The sequence below is a fragment of the Pseudophryne corroboree genome, chromosome 5 (genome assembly GCF_028390025.1).
Source record: "Pseudophryne corroboree isolate aPseCor3 chromosome 5, aPseCor3.hap2, whole genome shotgun sequence".
Taxonomy (NCBI): Eukaryota; Metazoa; Chordata; class Amphibia; order Anura; family Myobatrachidae; genus Pseudophryne; species Pseudophryne corroboree.
The window spans coordinates 562,543,067-562,564,816 of record NC_086448.1 but is presented as its reverse complement, the minus strand read 5'-3'; the positions used below and the strand labels follow the sequence as shown (position 1 = coordinate 562,564,816).

Below are 21,750 nucleotides of genomic sequence, written 5' to 3'. Positions count from 1 at the left end.
CAGTCTCCCCTTGTTGCATCTAAAGATACCCGACAGCTTACACAGGAGTACATGTTTAGATGCAGAAACTGTATCTGCCATAGGGTTGGTGAGTCTAATGGTGCATTTTAAGATGCACGGAGATGGATTTGTACCCCCGCAAGATGCTGTAAGTGGGCATCTCAGTATTCACAACGTCAACTACGTAAAAATGCGTGCAACTCAGGATCAGCCCCCTGGTGACAAATTAACTTGTCCATGGCCACAAGAATCAGCCACTAGGATAAAAATCTGGGTCTCCGGCAAGTCATTATTACAGGCTCAACAGCTTTAACCATTGAACTTCGTTTCACAAAATTAACAGCTGTCACAGCTGAACATGAGTGAAATGTATATGTCAAAGGTTTCAATCTACACTTAAATTGATCATAGGTATGGCACATCAAGCAATTCCCTGTACTGAGGTATGAAGCGTGTAACTGTTACAAGCCACCTCTGGTGGGTCTGTGTAATTGCAGCCTGGCTCCTATGTCTTCTGTGTGCAGTCCAGCTGCTACATAATTAGGCCATTAGCGCTAGGCCTTGTGTGTCATACCCCTTTCAGACTGACAAAAGTTTCCCGGGTTATTGCACATGAACGTGCATCAACCCGGGAATTTGCTCAGTGTGAAAGGGTACTGAAAGAATATCCCGGGACGAGCGTCCCAGCATTTCATCCCAGGTCTCGACCAGGGTTGAATCCGGGATTGTCCCGGGATGAGCGCAGTGTGAACGGGTATGCCGGGTCAAGGCGACCCGGCACCCGTTCTCTGCATAGGAGGCGGCGGTGTTTGGAGAGGATTATCTCCAAGCACAGCCTCTGGTAGCGTTGGGTCGGGCCGCAAGTCTTAAGGGGTCTCAAGCCGCATCGCACCCGGGAAGCACCCGTGTACACATTCCCGAGTGCGACCGTGAAAGAATCAGATATCTAACACAGGGGCAGATGTATTAACCTGGAGAAGGCATAAGGAAGTGATAAACCAGTGATATGTGCAAAGTGATAAACACACCAGCCAATCAGCTGCAATATGTAAACTAACAGGTAGGAGCCGATTGGCTGGTGCATTTATCACCTTGCACATATCACTGGTTTATCACTTCCTTATACCTTCTCCAGGTTAATACATCTGCCCCATAATTTTTCTGATCACACTCCCCATTCCTTGTCCCTGTGAAGTAATTACAAAAGGCTTTGCATAAGAAACATGAAATTATTTCTTTATATACTCAAAAGGCCTGCTCTGTGAGCTTCTAACATTTGATGGAGCTAGATGGACTGATCACGGTTTACTGGCCTAGACTGTCACAAAGATTCCCCAAAACATAATTATTATTTTGATATATTTGAGTTTCCCTATATAAATATATTATGACATGCAAGTTACTCTCACACAGACATAGGGGTATATTTACTAAGGTCCCGATTTTGACCGATTTTGAGTTTTTTCTTCAAAGTGTCATCTCGGGAATTTACGAAGCACAAATCTCGGCAGTGATGAGGGCATTCGTATTTTTTTTTGAAGTCCAAGAAAAAAAATACGAATGAATACACCATCGGTCAAATACGCCTGTTATTTGATAGAACTCGGTCATTTACTAAAATTTGTATTTCACAAACACTGCCGGCAATAGCCAAACACTGCCGTGAATAAATACAAATCGTAAAAAAAAAAGCAGTTTTAAAATAGACCTGGGGGAAAAAAATGACAGGGGTCCCCCCATATTTCATAAACCAGCACCGGGCTCTGCGCCTGGTCCTGGTTCCAAAAATACGGGGGACAAAAAGCGTAGGGGTCCCCCGTATTTTTGAAACCAGCACCGGGCTCCACTAGCCAGGTACATAATGCCAAAGCCGGGGGACACTTTTATACTGGTCCCGGCGGCCCTGGCATTACATACCCAACTAGTCACCCCTGGCTGGTGTACCCTGGAGGAGTGGGAACCCCTTAAATCAAGGGGTCCCCCCTCCAGCCACCCAAGGGCCAGGGGTGAAGCCCGAGGCTGTCCCCCCCCATCCAAGGGCGGCGGATGGGGGGCTAATAGCCTTTGCGGTCAGCGGTGAGGTTACTTTCGGTCAACCGCTGACCGCAAAGTTCCCACCATTGGATACAATGGAGCGCATAGGCGCTACATTGTATCTCTGCCGTGTGCTGCCTGACAGACACTACAGGAGCACACAGCCAATCAGGAGAGTGCCACGACGTGGCGCTCCCTGATTGGCTGAAGGGACCCTCTTTGACAGGAGTCAGGGGGGGTCCTGGCAGTCGGGGTCGGGTTTCCGTTTTTGCTTAGGGGGGGGGACCCCACGCATTTTTTTTTTAGATTTGTAACAATGTTTTTTTTTTTTTTACGAAAGGTGCACAATGAAGCCCTGCACGGATCTCACAGATCCGGCCGAGATTCATTGTGTTAATGTCGGCAGTGTTTTACTATTCACTCCCGTAAAACACTGTCAAAAAATACGAATGACATCGACATCGGAAAACATGAAAATGCAGAATACGACCGCTTAGTACATTAGTCGTAATAAATTCAAAAAGTTGCAAATTTACACTTTCGATGTCATTCGTGTTTGAACTTTAACCTCATTCTGAAAAATACGAATTTTAGTAAATATACCCCATAGTCCTTCTGAAGTTGTAAAATGCCGAAGGGTGAAATAACATTTAGGTATCATGCTCATCTCATAAGATCATGTCATATTGACGTGTACACAACCCATTATGTGGCAGGTCACATTCACAAGCAATAAATAGATTGCACACAGAAATTCCAGCATATTTAACCCTTTGGTGTACACAGTAACTACTCAAGATAAAACAAATCCTATAATTGGAAGTAATAATTTCTGCTGGTATATATTTTTCTCACCAAATAATGTGTTTAACTCTTTATTATTACACAGTTAATCCACAAAATCATCTCTTCAGCCAAAACTCATAAACTACTGCAAAATCCAGAATGTAGCTAGGCTGCAGAAACAATACGTTCTCTATCAGTAACCCGTCTCTTCTAATAAAGCTCAGTTTGGCAACTTCATTACCTCCACTTTGTCTCTCTTGCTAGTGTGCCTTCGCATATCAGGTCAGAACAACATCATAATTCTACTGTTTCATGGTCTATTCAGTCAGAAAACAGATATGATTATTCAGCTAGCTTATTTTTCAAAAAAATTTGAAATATTATGGGGTATTGTCTTTTATTTTATAGGTTACAATAAAGTAACACAAAAGACAGTTTTAATACTATTGAAAAAGATTTAATGGTATGTTTAATGCACAATGGGCCTAATTCAGGTTGGATAGTTTCCTGATGGGCATGTGCGGAATGGATCACATTGTAGGGTTAGGGGCCCTAAACCTATCCGGCATCCCAATACTTACCGTCGAGATGTCAGCAGTCGGGATTCCGGCGCCAGGATTTTGAGTGATGTCGGGATTTCGGCATGAGTCACCTGACCACCGGCACATCCCTTATATGTAACGTGTGTGTGTGTGTGTGTGTGTGTGTGTATATATATGTATATATATATATATATATATATATATATATATTTATATATATAAATGGTGGATTCCTTCTGGCCAAAAGCTTTTGGCTAGAAGGACTGATACTAACACAGTAACTAGAAGACAACATTGCTATATTACCTGTGGATGGGAATCGACCATTTCTCATAATTATATAATAATATAAAAAATATATCTGATGGTCTGGATTAGGGTGCTAAGCAGTGACGTGCGGTGAGGTCAATGACTGGGGAGGCACTGGCTTATAACAGAACTGGATTTACACCAGCGTACAGTGTATGAACCTAGTGGTTCTGTGGGCATTATACAAAAGGTTCAGCAGTATCTATTGTATCCAAAAGTTGTACCAGTCTCAATTTAAAGATGTTATGCAAGCAGTAAAGTATTAAGATACATGCAGGGCTGGCCCGAAGCATATTTTTTGGTAAGCGATGATATACTTTGGCGCTCATGGGAAAAGAGCAGTTGCAGTGGCCCTTACACATTATGCTCATTAGGGCCGGGATTGTATAAAATGACAACTTTGTTCTAGAAGAGTAAATAGTTACTTTCTCCACTGTGCAGAGGAGTTGGAATGGGGACAGGTGCTTACGGTCACACAACAACCATGATCTATATACAGTGTACAGCAATATGGGTAAGTGATGTAATGCAACTTGCCACAATGCAGGTGTACGCTGCAGTCAGGGCCGGTTCTATGACTTGTGGCGCCCCGGGCAAAATATGGGGGGCGTGGCTTCAATTGGGGGCGTGGTCAACGCGCTGAAAGAAAAAATAAAAATAAAAAGTATCCTTACCATCCCCGTTCCTGATCCAGACCCCCTCCGCCGGCGGCACCGCTCTTCTCCTCTCCTCTCTTCTATCTATGGGAGAGACGTTATTACGTCTCTCCCATAGAACAGCATAGACACTAGAGGTCAATTATGACCCCTAGTGTCTGTGCCACTATGCTGTGCGGTGCGCGATGACGTCATCGCGCATCGCACAGCAAAGGTCCTCTACACGAAGGGAAACTAGACCGTAGCGTCTAGTTTCCCTTCATGGAGAGGACCTTTGCTGTGCGGTGCGCGATGACGTCATCGCGCACCGCACAACTAAGGTCCTCTCAATGAAGGGAAACTAGACGCTACGCGTCTGGTTCCCTTCAAAGCGGGGGGGGGGGGGGGGGGGGGAGGCACAGCAGGGCACTGCGGGGGGCACAGTGGCGGATCTTGCCCTGGTGCGGCGCCCTCCGGAAGGCGGCAACCCGGGCAAAAGTACTGCTTGCCCGTGGCAAGAACCGCCACTGGCTGCAGTTACACATGGTAAGGCAACGGGGGCTGGGATCATACCTTGTAGTGGAACACAGCTTTGTGAACTTCAGCGCATCCAGCTTCAGTGCAGTGTCGTCCATGTCTGCGGCCGCTGGGGGTTAACTCACAGCACGGACACTGATGCAGCCAGCCCAGAGCAGATCTAAACTGTGTATGATGTGATGGCAGCTGAACAGATGTGACCTCCTGGGGGCTCCAGTGCTCCTCTCCCGCCTCCCTGTCCCTGCAGCAGCAGCTTGATCATTTATATAGAGAGTATATATACCTACCTTACCTTTCCCCCATGGCCCCCTAACCCTCCCTCCCCGGAGCCTAAACCTAACCCTCTGGGGGTAGTGCCTAACCCTCGTTAATCGTTGGTGCCCCGTCGCTTATGCATGCAGGCCAGTATGGACGAGATTGTCCATATTAGCATGCATTGCTATGGAGCCGGGTGACGGGGGGAGTGAAGAAACTTCACTTCCCCCCCCGCCGCCGGGTCGCCCGTCTGCCGTATCTGCGGTCGTGCAGCTCGGCGGCGGGTCGCCCAGTCCGTAGGGCCTTTCAGTTTATCACTGAGGAAGGATACCAGCATTCCTTTGGCGTACAGTATATTTTGGGAGAATACCGAGGGCAATACCATAGTGACTATCCTCCCCTGCCTCTCAGAAACCTGGCATGTGAAAGCCCAGTGAGGGAGCCTGACCTGACCTCAGTGTCATCACTCAGCATCCCTGGCACTACAGAACAACCAGACACTAACAAATCAATGCAAAGTTAGTGAAGAGCCCCAGCCTCCATCTTCCTCCCACTCCCTGCCAGGGTTGTGCTGCTGCTGCAGCATGAGTGTGAGAGAGGGACATAGGGGGTCATTCCGACCCGATCGCTCGCTGCAGTTTATCGCAGCGATCGGGTCGGAACTGCGCATGCACCGGCGACGCAGTGCGCCGGTGCATGCCGGACGGACGAAGGCCGTCGTTTCCTAATGATCGCCTCTGCCTGATTGAGAGGCGGTCGCTGGGCAGGAGGGGGCGGTTCAGTGGCGCCGTTATGGGGCCGGCAGGCCGCCGTTATGGGGCAACACAGGCATGGCCGGCCCCATGCGGGGGGCGGGCCGCAGCAGCTGCGTGACGTCACATGGAGCCGCTGCGACTAGGGGCAGCGATGATCAACTCCCTGCCAGCCACAGGCCGGGAGTTACTCCACAAGTACAAAAGCATCGCCGCTGTGCGATGCTTTTGTACTTGTGCGGGGGGGATGGGGCGGCACTGGCATGCGGGGTGGACTAGCCCTGTGCTGGGCATCCCCCCGCATGTCTGGAAACATGATCGTAGCTGTGCTAAATTTAGCACAGCTACGATCAACTCGGAATGACCCCCCTACTCGGGTAACTGCTTATCAGCACAGGCAGTAGCTGAGGGATGCGAAACTAAAGGCTGTAGCAGACACTGACAAGCAGCCTGCTCCTGCCATAGCCCTGACCCTGTCAGCAGCAGCCTGACTCTACATGGCTGTAACAGCCAGGTGTTGGGAACCAGAGCCCCCTGATAACACTGCTACCCCTGCAGCTGGTATAGATGTGTGGGATTGTGCACCCTCATCTACTTACCTCACCATCTGTAATGTGACCAGCACCTGGAGAGGGAGGTAATGTGGAGATGTGCGCAGGCACTGGGACGGTGTGTCCGCTCCCAGCGCCAGGCTCCAAGCAGAGTTGTGTCCCCTGCAGTTCCAGAGTGTAGACAGTGCTGGGGCAGCTTGTCTGTCGCAAGCGTTGGTTGAGCAGCAGTGGCAGGTGCCGGACCTGAAGCGGCAACAGGCAGTGCAGCAGCAGCTTGGCGCCGTTTTGGTAGCCAATTGGAAGAGCAGACGGCAGGATTTTGAATCCGGTGCTGTCCGTGAGCCAATCACGGCTCACGGGGCACCGGCCAATGGGAAGCAGGCGCGGCGAGCCAATCGGCACTCGCCACATCATAGGCCCCGTCCCGGAGAGCGACGTCAGACTCCGGGCGGGAGCCGAAGATAAAGGGGGCCGCGTGGAAGAGCGCAGAAGAGCCGGGCGGTGCCAGAAGACGCCACGGAAGCTGTTCCTGAGGCCGCGAAAGAGGCCTGAAGATGCGGGAGCCGGCAGAGAAGATGTCCAGCGGTGGCTGGACGCAGAAGAGCGGCGGCGGGGCCGCTGGCGAGGATAGGCCAGCGGCAGAAGAGTGAAGAGGAGTGCCGGAGAGGTCACCAGGGGTGGGAAGCAAAAGAGCTAACGAAGCTCCCCCATGGTGCATCTCCCACCGGGACAAGTAGGCCCTTGGTGATAGCGCCTGTCACCCCCCGCCCCCCTCTCCTCTCTAGACCATCAGGGATCGGGTATTAGGCCCGTGGCTATAGTCAGGCCACAGGCCTGTGGCGCAAGGTAGGCGGGCAATAGGCCCGTGGTTAATCCAAGGCATCAGGCCTGTCGCACAGTAGAGGACATTAGGCCCTAGTTGAAGTGTGTCCCAGTAGGAGTTATGGCCCAGGTCACCAAGAATAAGCCCACAGTAGGAAGGCTTGTAAGCCTGAGCCTCATTGTATAAGAGTGATCTGGGCACGAGGCCCAGGTCACTCCATGCAGGAGCTAGGCCCATGGGTAAAGTCAGGCTTTCAGCCTGTGTGCATTTAGGGGGGCAGTAGGCCCAAGTAAGAGTGTGGGGAGGTGGGCAGGCTGTTCGGCGCCCACTCCCCAGTAATTTAAAATACTATTTTCCCCTGTGTGGAGGTGCGGTCCAGCTCCACACACATAGTCATAACAGTTAGTAGATGGGCATTTAAAGGGACAGCACCGTTGTATATTCTTGTGCTGTGATATATTAATGAATGTTGGTGACGTGCAGGGCGGAGCTCGTTCTAGTTGTGTTTAGAGTTTGTTGCACCACACACACAGAGTTAGTTGGAGGGCTCTGATGTTGCAGTTAGTGTAGTGGTGTACACTAGGCTAGGCCCTGCAGGGTAGTGTGGATTTTATCGCCTTACAGGGACCTGTAAGTGAGGAAGGAGAAGTTCAGCATGCAAGATTTGTGACTGTGAGAAACATCTCTGTCTGTGTGTCTCTATCGGTGTCTGTCTGTTCCCTACCTATCCTCCTTTCTTCTGGGCAAACGGTGAACCTTGCACGCTGGTGCAAGGTTGAATTTACACCTGGTGCAAGAGTACAAATAGGTGAAGTTCGAGTTCTGAGGCAGAGTGCCAAGGATGACTTTCACCTAGCCCGAAAGCCCTATTTCCCTTAGTTTCGGAGGGTGTTTCGGTCCGCAGTTAGGAGGAACGGCATTCAACCATCTCCTTCCCCCTAGATCGTCATGTCCGGATCCATTTGGAGTTCCAGGTCTGTCGGAGTTTCCACGACCTGAAGGTGAGAGGGTGCGGTGCCTGATAAGTAGTGAGTCTACATCTGCATGGCAGCAGGCACTACACCGCACCGCCACTCTCACAGTAGGGAGGGAGGAAGAGAGACGGACTCTGCACTGACAGCAGGAAACAGTCACTGCTCAGTGCTGGAGCCGCTGACCAATCATTTCTGCCTCACTGACAGGGGCGGGCTCTGAAGTGGGATGCAGACACACCCCTGTCACTGAGGCAGATCTGCTGGTGCCTCTACTGCATGTGTTTTCAATGGGCTTTTCCTGCCCTCAATCTGGCTCCGCCCCCTGCCCGCCCCCCCGCTCAGACACTTTATCATTGTTAGTGGGAGGCAGCGCTCTCAGCTGCCTCCCACCCATAGTTGGCTGCAGCAAATATGATTAGAAAAATGCAAATAGATAAGTATGACACAGAACATATGTTATAAATATCTTCTTTGTATTACTTCAATCGTTATGACAGGGGAGACACTACCTCCATTGACTACATGTCCCTGGTGCTAGGGGGGGGACTGGCCCAAATAGGCATATAAATAGCAGCAGCCATTTTAGACATGTGCACACTGCTGCTCTGTGAATAGTGAGGCTTATTTATACCTTCTGAGCGTTCCACATTGCTACTGGGCTTTGCTTTGTTTCAACAAAGTGCTATACCCTATCCTGTGATGGATTCCTACAGGTATCAACTTCTGTTAGCCTATGGCTATATGAAGCTGAAATGTGACAGGGACCTGAAACGGAAGAGGGTGAGGTCTGTTTGGAGCAAGGAGTGGCTGCTGAAGAGGGGGACTCTCTCTCACATGTCGCTCCTGACCAAGATTAGGGATAATAACCCTGAAAATTATCGCAACTACCTGCAAATGGATGACGATACCTTCCAGGAGTTGCTGGGCCTTGTGACTCCCTACATCGAGAGGCAGGACACCAAGATGAGGAGAGGCTGACTCCCAACAATTGCTTGATTTACTATCCAAGTGGACATCTATTGAGAATAGTAACCTGTGACAAGCGGAGGAAGCCACCTTGCCCGATGCGTGGCGAGTGAAGCAAGCCCGCGAGGGTACACGTTTGTACTCATGATGATCACATAAGAATATACAAAATTTGGCCTAAAAAAAACCCAAAAACCATGTGTCACGTTGACCTTTTCACCCTGTTGATGTTTTGTACCTGTCGACCTCTTGTACCTGTTGACCTAATGCATGTCGACCATATGTAGTCGACCTATGACTGTCTACCTAGACATTGTAGATTTATTATACCACACTCACTCATATACAATGAATAAAGGAAATACCTCTCTTATACCGCTTTCACATCTCCAAAGCCGGATCCCACCCGGGAATTGAAAACGGGTCTTTCCCGGGTGGGATCCGGCATCGGAGGCTGCTTGCAGTCTTCCCGACCCGGCAATTTTCCGGATCGGTTGCTATAGCGGCGGGGGCGGGGGGGGGGGGGGGGGCGGAGACGTCTGCAGGGGCAGAAGCGGTACTGGGAGATAAGCTCATCTCCACGCCGCCTCTCCCTATGCTGTGAATGGGTACCGGGTCGCATCGACCCGGCAGCCCATTCACACTGCGCCTGACCCGGTATTCACACCGGGAATAACCCTTCTTATTACCCAGGTTGAATTACCGGGTCAGGCGACCCGGGAATTCGGACATGGCCCTTTCACACCGCACACTGACCCGGGTCGATACCAGGTCATTTGTGCAATGTAAAAGGGGTTTCACTTGTATGAACGATGTAGAAAAATGGGGTTTAAATATGCATGGTAATGTTGTTGTGAGCAGTGGTGAATTTTCTATTAGGCACGTGCCTAGGGGCGGCACTTGTTGGGGGACGACACTTGGATGCGTGTGTTTGTACTGTTAGCCTGAAATGTACCAGTAACTGCAAAATATTTCCACTGTACTATACCATGTGCCATCTTGAATGGAGTGTAAATGGGTAGGACATGCACATACATATGTAAGCTGTCCTACTTACTAAATATGTATACATAAATGAATTAAAAATGAAAAAAATATGTCAGTGGCTTTTTTTATTTTTCTATTAAATTAGCTATCATCACAATGAGAGTGTATAAACAATCAATTCAAATAATAAAATTAGGCATGGAGGGGGAGGGGGGGGGGCATTACTGCTGTGCCTAGGGCCACCCTCACCATTGGTTGTGAGGATAGTAATGTTTGTTTTATTTTGTTATATAGTTTTCATATGACAAGCACGTGGCATTGTGTCTTATGTGGACTGTTCCAGATCATCGGAAAATAAAGAAATACTATAGTAAAATATATCTAATGAAGCTGAGAACCGAGTACAACTTGCCCATTGCCTTTATATTTTCTAACAGAAGACAAACTAAGCGACCTATTTACTAAGCCATGGATAGAGATAAATTACCAGCCAATCAGCTCCTGTTATTTTTCAAACCCAGCCTGTGACATGGCAGTTAGACACTAATTGGCTGGTACTTTATCTCCATCCAAGGCTTAGTAAATAGACCCCAAATCTCATAATAAAAAAGCCACATAAGTGATAGTTGTCATTTAGAACATCTGTATTTCTTACCAATCTGCTCATGAGATTTCCTTGAAGAAAAAATGCAGTCATATTCCTTAGGGAAGGGCCACACATAGCGGCCAAGCGGGACCTGCTTGGCTGGAAGGAGACTGCACTATGCAGGCGCCCACACATGTGCGGCAGTCCCGCCACAGTCAGATCCAACCGCAGGACGATGGGATTTCAGTGTGCCGTGCTGTGTTCTATGAAATCCCGTGTGTCACTGAACCCGTTCAGCTGGATCCGCTTGGCCGCTATGTGTGGCCCTAGCCTTAGGTTATTGACCTTGCTGGCCTTTAAAACTATGTAATAGAAAACTGTGGGGCAGATGTATTAACCTGGAGTAGGCATAAGGAAGTGATAAACCAGTGATATGTGCAAGGTGATAAATGAACTAGCCAATCAGCTCCAATATGTAAATTAACAGTTAGGAGCTGATTGGCTGGTGCGTGTATCACCTTGCACATGATATCACTGGTTTATCACTTCCTTATGCCTTCTCCAGGTTAATACATCTGCCCCTGTATGTTTCAAATCACAAAATCACTCGTCCCATACCAATGTGTGAGGCTGCATTTCAAACCCTCCATTGTAAACTGGCATTACTTATTCATGCAGTCAGGCTTTTGTTTCAATCTCTTGTCCTTAGAAAAATCAGCCTGCTAACAACAATACTAATTGGTGTCTAGAGAGATCTTTGTAAGTAAAAGCAGAATACTAAAATACATACGGGGTTGCTTTTGCCTGGGAATATAGGGGAACGTGGGGTTTGTGCCAATGATTCAATTTCTGTGGTTTACTGTGATATGTCCACTTGATGTCAATTTTAAAAGTGCCATTAATCTGTATTTTGTTTTAAGGGAAATAATTGATTTAGCTTATAATGTACATTTGAGCCACTGAACAACAAAGTACACATTTCTTACTACAGTATCGTCAGTGACGTCACCCGGCCCAGCCCCGAACATGTAATCGTCAAATGACATAGTCAAAACTGACCTGCATGAACAGACAACAGACCACCTCGTTAACGACCCGTGAGGACCTGCCTTGTACAATCTAGGCGATATTAACGATATCACTCAAAAGGGGGAAATGAGCGATATCTTTTAATAAATCACATAGTGTGTATGGGGCTTTACAGTTCAAGTTTTAAAGATATCCATGTTTAAATCAAATTGACAGAGATACTGTACTAATTAAGTCACCTGTGGCAAAACATGGACATACTTAAAACCTGGACCATTAGGGTGTCTTGAGGACAAAGTTTGGGATCCTCTCAGTTAGTGTCACGGCGGGAGACTGTGCAGGGGAGCCGGCTCTTACCTGTCCGCTCCCTTTGGAGAGGTCCAGCTGGCGGAGGTGCGGGCTGCTGGTGCCAGGCAGGGTGCGCTAGGAGGACAGGCAGAGGCACTGGTTGGCGGTTCTGCAGACTGGCAGCATGTCCCTCCGGCAGGGGTTAGTGGTGCTGCTGTGGAGCCAGGGTTTCTGTGTTCAGGCTGGGCTGTGTTCCAGCAGCCATCTTGGATGTGGGCAAAAAGCCTGTCTTGTCCACACTTCACCAATTTATCACTTACCTGTGGCCAATTAGCTCTGAGCAGCTGCTATAAAACAAGAAGGCCTGGAGGAGGGAATTTGCCAGTGCAACGTCTTTCACAGTATCTGTGAAGCTAGTTCTCTGTGCTCCCGCAGCGTCAGGTTCTTGTTACAGCAAATTGCCGAAGCCTCCTGATATAGCCTTATGCAGACTACCGACTCTGTTCCCGTGTCCTACCTAGCTACCTGTTCCGGACGCCGCAGTAACCAGCCTTCGGAATTCCTCCTTTAAAGTACTGGGTCACGGTTCCGGTATCCTCAGCCACCCGCTAACCTACAGTCGTATCTCTATTCAACTGTCCTTGGCGAACCCTGTTAAACTACTCCAAGTGATAAAGGCGCAAGACCTTCATCCGTCCCGCTCGTTTGTTATTCAGAGATCCAAGTGCACCAGAATCATCTTCCCCAAATCCAGATCCACAAGAATCCTCAGACGTGACAGTTAGTGTATACTAGTGTGACACAATCTCTAGGACAGGCATTCCCAACCTCGGACCTCAAGGCACACTTAGGCTGTGCACACATTATGCGATATCGCATGCGATATGGCTGATATTGGCCGGTTTGTTGCGATATTGTAGTGTGTACGCTTCATACAGGATACGATGCACACTCCTGCATGCAGATCAGACATGCAATATTGCTTACGGGGCTCCTCCCCCCCCCCCCCCGCCACAGCCAACATCGGCATGTGTGTATGCACTTGCCGATGTTGGGGCCCCATCGCATCGTTCTTATGTGTACACAGTCTAGCAGTCCAGGTTTTAGTGATATCCAGGCTTCAGCACAGATGGTGAAATCAAAAGCACTGATGTAGTAATTAAGCCACCTATGCTCAGGCATGGATATCACTAAAACCTGGACTGTTAGTGTGCCTTGAGGACCGAGGTTGGGAATGCCTGCTCTAGAACACAGGTTCTCAAACTTGGTCCTCCGAACAGTTCACGCTTTCCAGGTCTCTTCACAGAATTGCGAGTGAAATAATCGGCTTCACCTGTGGATCTTTTAAAATGTATCAGTGAGTAATGAATACACATGTGCACCTGCTGGGTGATCTGGAAAATGCGAACTGTGTGGGGTCCTGAGGGCAGAGTTTGAGAAAATAAAATATGGTATGGACTTATGTTTCAGCATTAATAAAACATATAGGAGAAGCAGCATGAAATGACCATGAGCCACCTTCACTGAAATATATATAGCAAGTTTAAAAACATAATGGAGTTACATATAAGTTTTCAAATATTATTTTGCTTTCTCCTTATACTTTATTTACCTCTATTCACAGGAAAAAAGGAATACTAACATTATATATATATATATATATACATATATATATATATTATATATATATATATATATATATATATATATATATATATATATATATATATATATATAGTTTATAAAAAAATGCTCTGTTCCTGGACTTTCCTGGTAATGTATTGGGCCCTACACACTGGGCGACATAAGTGATAGATATGAACGATCTTGTTCATTAATGAACGAGATACCGTTCATATCTTTCAGTGTGGAGGCACCAGCGATAAACGATGCGCGGCCCCGCGCTCGTTCATCGCTGCTGCCCCGTTGCCTGTACATGCAGGCCAATATGGACAATCTCGTCCATATTTGCCTGCTGTGCTATGGAGCTGGGTGACGGGGCAAGTAAAGAAACTTCACTCCCCCCGTCACTGCCCCCCCCCCCCCCCCCCGCCGCCGGGTCGCCCATCGGCCATATCCGTCGTCAGGCAGCTGTCAGTGTGTAGGGCCCTTAAGATTGCCATCACCTGTGGTGAGCTAGTTAATTGATAAGAAAGGTGATTCACCACAGGTGATGGCAATCATACATCACTAGGAAAGTCCAGGAACAGAGCATTTTCTCCCTCATCCTCATGGAGAGGGTCAGGTAGGCAAGTATGAGATATTAGATACATTAGAGATATATATATATATATATATATATATATCTCTAATGTATATCTATATACATATATATTTATATATGTATATATATATAATATATATATATATATAATCTATATATATATATATATATATATATATATATATATATATATATATATATATATATATATAGATGTCCAAGTGGTCGGCACTCCTGATTAAATGAATATAATACCTGGTGCCTTCTCTTGCAGAGTTATCCACTGTATAAACAAATAGAATTGAGCGGCACTCTCAGGACTTTAACAAAGAACGGGTACTCAGCCCATCATAAGTTTGCTGGACGGCGGGCGCGCATGGGCGACCCTGGACAGGTAAAAAGGTATGTGCTGTATTTGTCTTTGTTTTATGTCCTGATGAAAATGTTTATTTGAATAACATTGAAACGTTGACCGCACATTGACTGTGTCTCGTTCATTCCCTGCTGGGGAGCCGTGAGTGCCGCTGTCTGTGTATATATATATATATATATATATATATATATATCAACCCCTGCATTCCATACAGCGGCACTCGGAGTCTTGAAATAGATGTGTAAAAAGTGCTTTTAATGTATCATAACATCAATTTGCATCCCAACGTTTCGGGGCATACGCCGCCCCTTTTTCAAGGTGAGCAAACAAGAAGTGTTTGAAAAAGGGGCGGCGTATGCCCCGAAACGTTGGGATGCAAATTGATGTTATGATACATTCAAAAGCACTTTTTACACATCTATTTCAAGACTCCGAGTGCCGCTGTATGGAATGCAGGGGTTGATAACAATGAATGTCCAGATGGCACCGGAGCACAGTAATACCAGCTAGGTGAGTGCCGATCCGTTTGCAGATACTATATATATATATATATATATACACAGGTTGAGTATCCCATATCCAAATATTCCGAAATACGGAATATTCCGAAATACGGACTTTTTTGAGTGAGAGTGACATAGTGAAATCTTTGTTTTCTGATGTCACAATGTACACAAACTTTGTTTAATACACACAGCTATTAAAAATATTGTATTAAATGACCTTCAGGCTGTGTGTATAAGGTGTATGTGAAACATAAATGAATTGTGTGAATGTACACACACTTTGTTTAATGCACAAAGTTATAAAAAATATTGTCTAAAACTACCTTCAGGCTGTGTGTATAAGGTGTATATGTAACATAAATGCATTCTGTGCTTAGACTTGGGTCCCATCACCATGATATCTCATTATGGTATGCAATTATTCCAAAATACGGAAAAATCCGATATCCAAAATACCTTTGGTCCCAAGCATTTTGGATAAGGGATACTCAACCTGTATATACACTAACACACACACACACACACACACACTCACACAGAGAGAGAGTGAGTGACCTGTTGGTATCATGAGCTCAGGTGGCCCTGGACAGTAGATATTACCCCTGCCTTATGTTTTGTAGTAATAATAGTACATAGCTGCTGTGACTGCCACTTTTTCAGCAATCCTGGGCATGTTTCACATTGTTCCACTTGACATTTAAATTTAAACTTGTATAACTATATTTATCAGTATATATCAATACATTTAGATGCCCACACGTGCCAACTTGCCTGCACTATTAGCTTTTCTACTTAAACAGGGTTTTTTTATTTGGTATATGAAGCGGATATCTGCCTTTGAAGCAATCACTATTTTTATTCATGCAAATCACAAAGTTAATAGCATGACAAACATCTAGCAGGGGTTTTAGCACTTTTCACACATAGATTCAGGTATACTGGATTGATTAATTATGTTTATTCACATGTATTTTTTTGTTTATATTACGCATCTCATTAATAGGCACTGTTCACACAGGTCACCTTGTCAGACTCGCCACCTGGCGTCTGGTTGCCAGGGTCGTCTGGTTGCTAAGACTAACGGCGGTGCCTGCGGCATGACTCAAGCAACCGGAGCAGGGACAGAAGCTGTTCCCACCCCCGGACTCCGTGACACTTCCCGATGGCGGATCTTCTTATTTAAGGTATGTGTGTTATGTTTTCACTTTTGTATCACCTTGACAAAGTGGCACCACCGCCCTGAAACGTTTCTTAGTTTTTTTATTTTTAATAAATTAGCAAAAATCTCAAAAACACTTTTTTCATGTTGTCATTATGGGGTATTGATGGTCATTCCAACCCGATCGCTTGCTGCAGTTTATCGCAGCGCAGCGATCGGGTCGGAACTGATTGACAGGCAGAGGCGGTCGCTGGGCGGGAGGGGGCGGCACGGCGGCGTTTGGCCGCCGTTATGGGGGCGCGATCCAGCCAACGCAGGCGTGGCCGGACCATGCGGGGGCGGGCCGCAGCGGCTGCGTGACGTCACACGCAGCCGCTGCGACCAGGGGTAGGGACGATCAACTCCCAGCCAGCCGCAGGTGCTGCGCTGGCCGGAAGTTACTCCACAAGTACAAAAGCATCGCCGCTCTACAATACTGGGGGATGGGTGCTGCCTATACCCACTTCAGTCTGGCTCTCCCAGCACTACACAGAGACTGTACTAAGTTGGTCAAAGATTTGATCACTGAAGTATAAAGGTCATTACTCACTTCTAATTCTCCAGGATCTCTCAGCTGCATTTGACACTGTGGACCACTCTCTTCTCATATAAACGCTATAATACCTAGTTCTTCAGGACACTGTGCTATTCCTGGTTCTCATCGTATCAAATCTATTACAGTGCTTGTTTTTCTGGTTACAATTCCTCTCCACTTTTTTTTTTATCAGAGTGAATACTACAAGGATCAATCCTAGGTCCTCTGCTTTTCTCTATGTATATCATGTTATTTGGAAAACTATATACAGTTGCAAGAAAAAGTATGTGAACCCTTTGGAATTTCCAGTATTTGTGCATAAATTGGTCATAAAATGTGTTCTGATCTTCATCTAAGTCACAACAATAGACAAACAGTCTGCTGAAACTAATACCACACAAACAATTATATGTTCTCATGTATTTATTGAACACACGTGTAAACATTCACAGTGCAGGGTGTACAAAGTATATGAACCCTTGGATTTAATAACTGGTTGACCCTCCTTTGGCAGCAATAACCTTAACCAAACGTTTCCTATAGTTGAATATCAGACCTGCACAACGGTCAGGGGGAATTTTGAACCATTCCTCTTTACAAAACTGTTTCAGTTCAGCAATATTCTTGGGTTGTCTGGTGTGAATCCCTCTCTTGAGGTCATGCCACAGCATCTCAATCAGGTTGAGGTCAGGACTCTGACTGGGCCACTCCAGAAGGCGTATTTTCTTCTGTTGAAGCCATTCTGTTGTTGATCTACTTCTGTGCTTTGGGTCGTTGTCCTATTGCATTGCCCATCTTCTGTTGAGCTTCAAATGGTGGACAGATGGCCTTAAGATCTCCTGCAAAATGTCTTGATAAACTTGGGAATTCATTTTTCCATCGATGATAGCAATCTGTCCAGGCCCTGAGGCAGCAAAGCAGCCCCGAACCATGATGCCCCCTCCACCATACTTCACAGTTGGGATGAGGTTTTGATGTTGGTGTGCTGTGCCTTTTTTTCTTCACACATAGTGTTGTGTGTTCCTTCCAAACAACTCAACTTTGGTTTCATCAGTCCAAAGAATATTTTGCCAGTAGTGCTGTGGAACATTCAGGTGCTCTTTTGCAAACTTCAAACATGCAGTAATGTTTTTTTTTGGGGGACAGCAGTGGCTTCCTCAGTCGTATCCTCCTATAAACTCCATTCTTGTTCAGTGTTTTACGTATGGTAGATTCGTCAACAGAGATGTTAGCATGTGCCAGAGATTTCTGTAAGTCTTTAGCTGACACTCTAGGATTCTTCTTCACCTCATTGAGCATTCTGCACTGTGCTCTTGCAGTCATCTTTACAGGATGCCCACTCCTAGGGAGTAGCAACAGTGCTGAACTTTCTCCATTTAGAGACAATTTTTTTACCGTGGACTGATGAACATCAAGACTTTTAGAGATACTTTTGTAACCCTTTCCAGCTTTATGCAAGGCAACAATTCTTCATCGTAGGTCTTCTGAGAGCTCTTTTCTGAGAGGCATGGTTCACATCAGGCAATGCTTCTTGAGAATTGCAAACTCAAAACTGGTTGTGTTTTTTACAGGGCAGGGCAGCTTTAACCAACACCTCCAATCTCATCTCATTGATTGGACTCCAGGTTGGCTTACTCCTGACTCAAATTAGCTCTTAGAGAAGTCATTAGCCTAGGGCTTCACATACTTTGTCCACCCTGCACTGTGAATGTTTACATGGTGTGTTCAATAAAAACATGAGAACATATAATTGTTTGTGTGGTATTAGTTTCCGCAGACTGTTTGTCTATTGTTGTGACTTGCATGAAGATCAGAACACATTTTATGACCAATTTATGCACAAATCCAGGAAATTCCAATGGGTTCACATACGTTTTCTTGCAACTGTATGCAGATGAACCCAAATAAACCTATCTTCTCTAAATCTCTCACCGCATTATTTCTTTTTGCCATTTCATCTTGGATGCCATCTCAAACTCAATTTGTTTCTGTCAACAGAGCAATAAAACATACCCATCAAGCCTGCTGCCTACGTGTGACCTTGACTCTGAACTGTCCTTTGCTTCCCAGATTCAATCAGTATCCAAATCATATAATATACTTCTAAGAAAGGCATCCAGAATATGAACAAATATCAAACAAGAACATGCAAAAACCTTAATTCATGCCCTCATTATCCCGTGAATCGATTATTGCAATAGTCTATTTGCTTGATCTCCCCTAGTATCAAGAAAGCAAAAGGTAATTTAGTTGAGGGCACAGTAGCCTAGTTAATTTATAAGTAAAAAGTAACTTTTATTGATTAGATTTAAAAAACAACCACATTGGTAGTTTACATTTCAAATCCAGCATATAAAAACAAGACAGATAAAGGAAGAAAGGATTCCTGTGCTCAACGCAAAATCCCTCTCTAGTGTGGACTCAAATTATTCAGTAATATATTACTTATCTCGAGTCAATCATTTGTTGTGGGCAATCAGATAGGCTAGGGCTTAGTATAATGATCTTAATTAGGCAAACACACCGTATTATAATTTGTAAAGTAGCGTGATGATTGTGTTCCAGCTTTATTTATCTATTTGAGATAACAATATTTTGGCAATTCTATACTAATTTTGCATAATCATCAGTTAGTACTTTGGTTCTTTTACGTGTTTCAAAAATGAAAGTGACGTAATTTAGTTCTGTATACAGAGGGACCTGTTAATGTATACTCTACCGGTTAATGTCTCTTGAATATCATTCTTTACACATGGTTGCACCATAAATTCAAATAGGACAACTATTGTTACCCAAATTTGTGGGTGTGCTACAATTTAGTGATGTACTTGATCTCACCTTGACAGCACAAATGTTACTATAAATGTTTGTATTTCAGCAAAATGAGGTTTATTGCCTCGCTATTAGGCCGGAAATATTATACCTCCAATTTCTTTGTTGGTTATAGAAACTTAAGGAGCCTGTTCTGCCAACGTCAGGGTCGGGTATTTGCGAAATCCAACATGTTGGACAAACTTGGTTTTCCTGATTCAAACCATTAAATGATCGGAATCGGTGATTACGGATTTTAACATGTTGAATTTCCCAGATTGCCTAATGTGTCTCTGAACATCAAATTTCGTTGATCGTCGAATCGGATTGTCAGAACAGGGATAATAGTGGCACAGATGTATGGCCCACATTGTTTAGGAATTCTAATAAAAACATCCCACTGACTGTACTCTCTTATATATCCTACTGTGTAAATATTAAAGCAGCTCTACTGATATATTAAGTAATCAATATTCAGCCAAATGGCTTGTTAGAAATTCTAATATGTACTTGAGCTAATTGTCATGGCACCAATGTTCCATGGGTAGCCATTTTATTTCAATTGAACAAGGTTTATTGGGGTATATGCAATTCCGAGCGAATTGTGGCTTTTTTTTGCCAGTTTTAAAATTCGACACAATTCGACCGTCGAATTCCGGCCGACGGGTGCCGGAATTCGACATATTCAATAAAAAACGGATTTGACAGTCCCGCTGTCGAAAAACGGACAAATTGACGGATAGTGTGCGTCCTGGATTCGACTTTTCCGACGGCGCAAAAATGGTTACAAAACACAGAAAAAAATTGCGTGCGGTCCCCCCTCCACAGCATAACCAGCCTCGGGCTCTTCGAGCCGGTCCTGGTTGTAAAAATACGGGGGGAAAACGGACAGGGGATCCCCCGTATTTTTATAACCAGCACCGGGCTCTGCATCCGGTCCTGGTGCAAAAAATACGGGGGACAAAAAGCATAGGGGTCCCCCGTATTTTTTGTACCAGCACCGGGCTCCACTAGCTGGGGAGATAATGCCACAGCCTGGGGACACTTTTATACCGGTCCCTGCGGCCGTGGCATTAAAACCCCAACTAGTCACCCCTGGCCGGGGTACCCTGGAGGAGTGGGGACCCCTTAAATCAAGGGGTCCCCCCCTCCAGCCACCCAAGGGCCAGGGGTGAAGCCCGAGGCTGTCCCCCCCATCCAAGGGCTGCGGATGGGGGGCTGATAGCCTTGAGTAAAATGAAAGAATATTGTTTTTGCAGAAGAACTACAAGTCCCAGCAAGCCTCCCCGCAAGCTGGTACTTGGAGAACCACAAGTACCAGCATGCCGGGGGGAAACGGGCCCGCTGGTACCTGTAGTTCTTATGCAAAAAAAATACCCAAATAAAAACAGGACAGCACACCTTGACAAGTACAACTTTATTACACACATGCAGACACACACATACTTACCTATGTTCACACACCGTCCTCTGTCCACTTGTTCAAGTAGAATCCGGGGTACCTGAAAATAAAATGATACTCACCTCAATCCAGTGTCCTGTTATTATTTGTAATCCTCGTACTTGGCAAAAAAACAAAAAAAACGCATACCCGAACCACACGGACTGAAAGGGGTCCCATGTTTACACATGGGACCCCTTTCCCCGAATTTCCGAATGCTGTGACCCCCGTGACTCCCGTCACTGAGGGTCCCTTCAGGCAATCAGGGAGCGCCACGTCGTGGCACTCTCCTGATTGCCTATGCGCGTCTGAGCTGGCAGACAGCGCATCGCACAGCCCCTCCATTATATTCAATGGTGGGTACTTTGCGGTCAGCGGTGAGGTCACCCGCGGTCAGTCCCCCGTATTTTTTGTACCAGGACCGGACGCAGAGCCCGGTGCTGGTTCTAAAAATACAGGGGGATCCCCTGTCCGTTTTCCCCCCGTATTTTTACACCAAGGACCGGCTCGAAGAGCCCGAGGCTGGTTATGCTTAGGAAGGGGGACCCCACGCATATATTTTTTCTCTTGATTTTAACCCACTCCCACCCCTTCCCACTAAAAACCAT

General features: G+C 46.1%; 1 protein-coding gene across 3 annotated transcripts in view; it reads right to left on the bottom strand.

Annotated features, from left to right (window-relative positions):
- Positions 1-21,750, bottom strand: part of CARMIL1 (capping protein regulator and myosin 1 linker 1) — a 581,945-nt gene that overhangs the window by 381,917 nt on the left and 178,278 nt on the right. The window contains exon 1 of one of the 3 annotated variants that reach the window (XM_063923284.1): positions 12,124-12,319. The exons of the other annotated variants lie outside the window; for them this stretch is intronic. The gene's annotated coding sequence lies outside the window, so the exon portion shown is untranslated. Of the gene's footprint in view, positions 1-12,123; positions 12,320-21,750 lie in introns of those variants that run through there. 3 annotated transcript variants of the gene reach the window in all.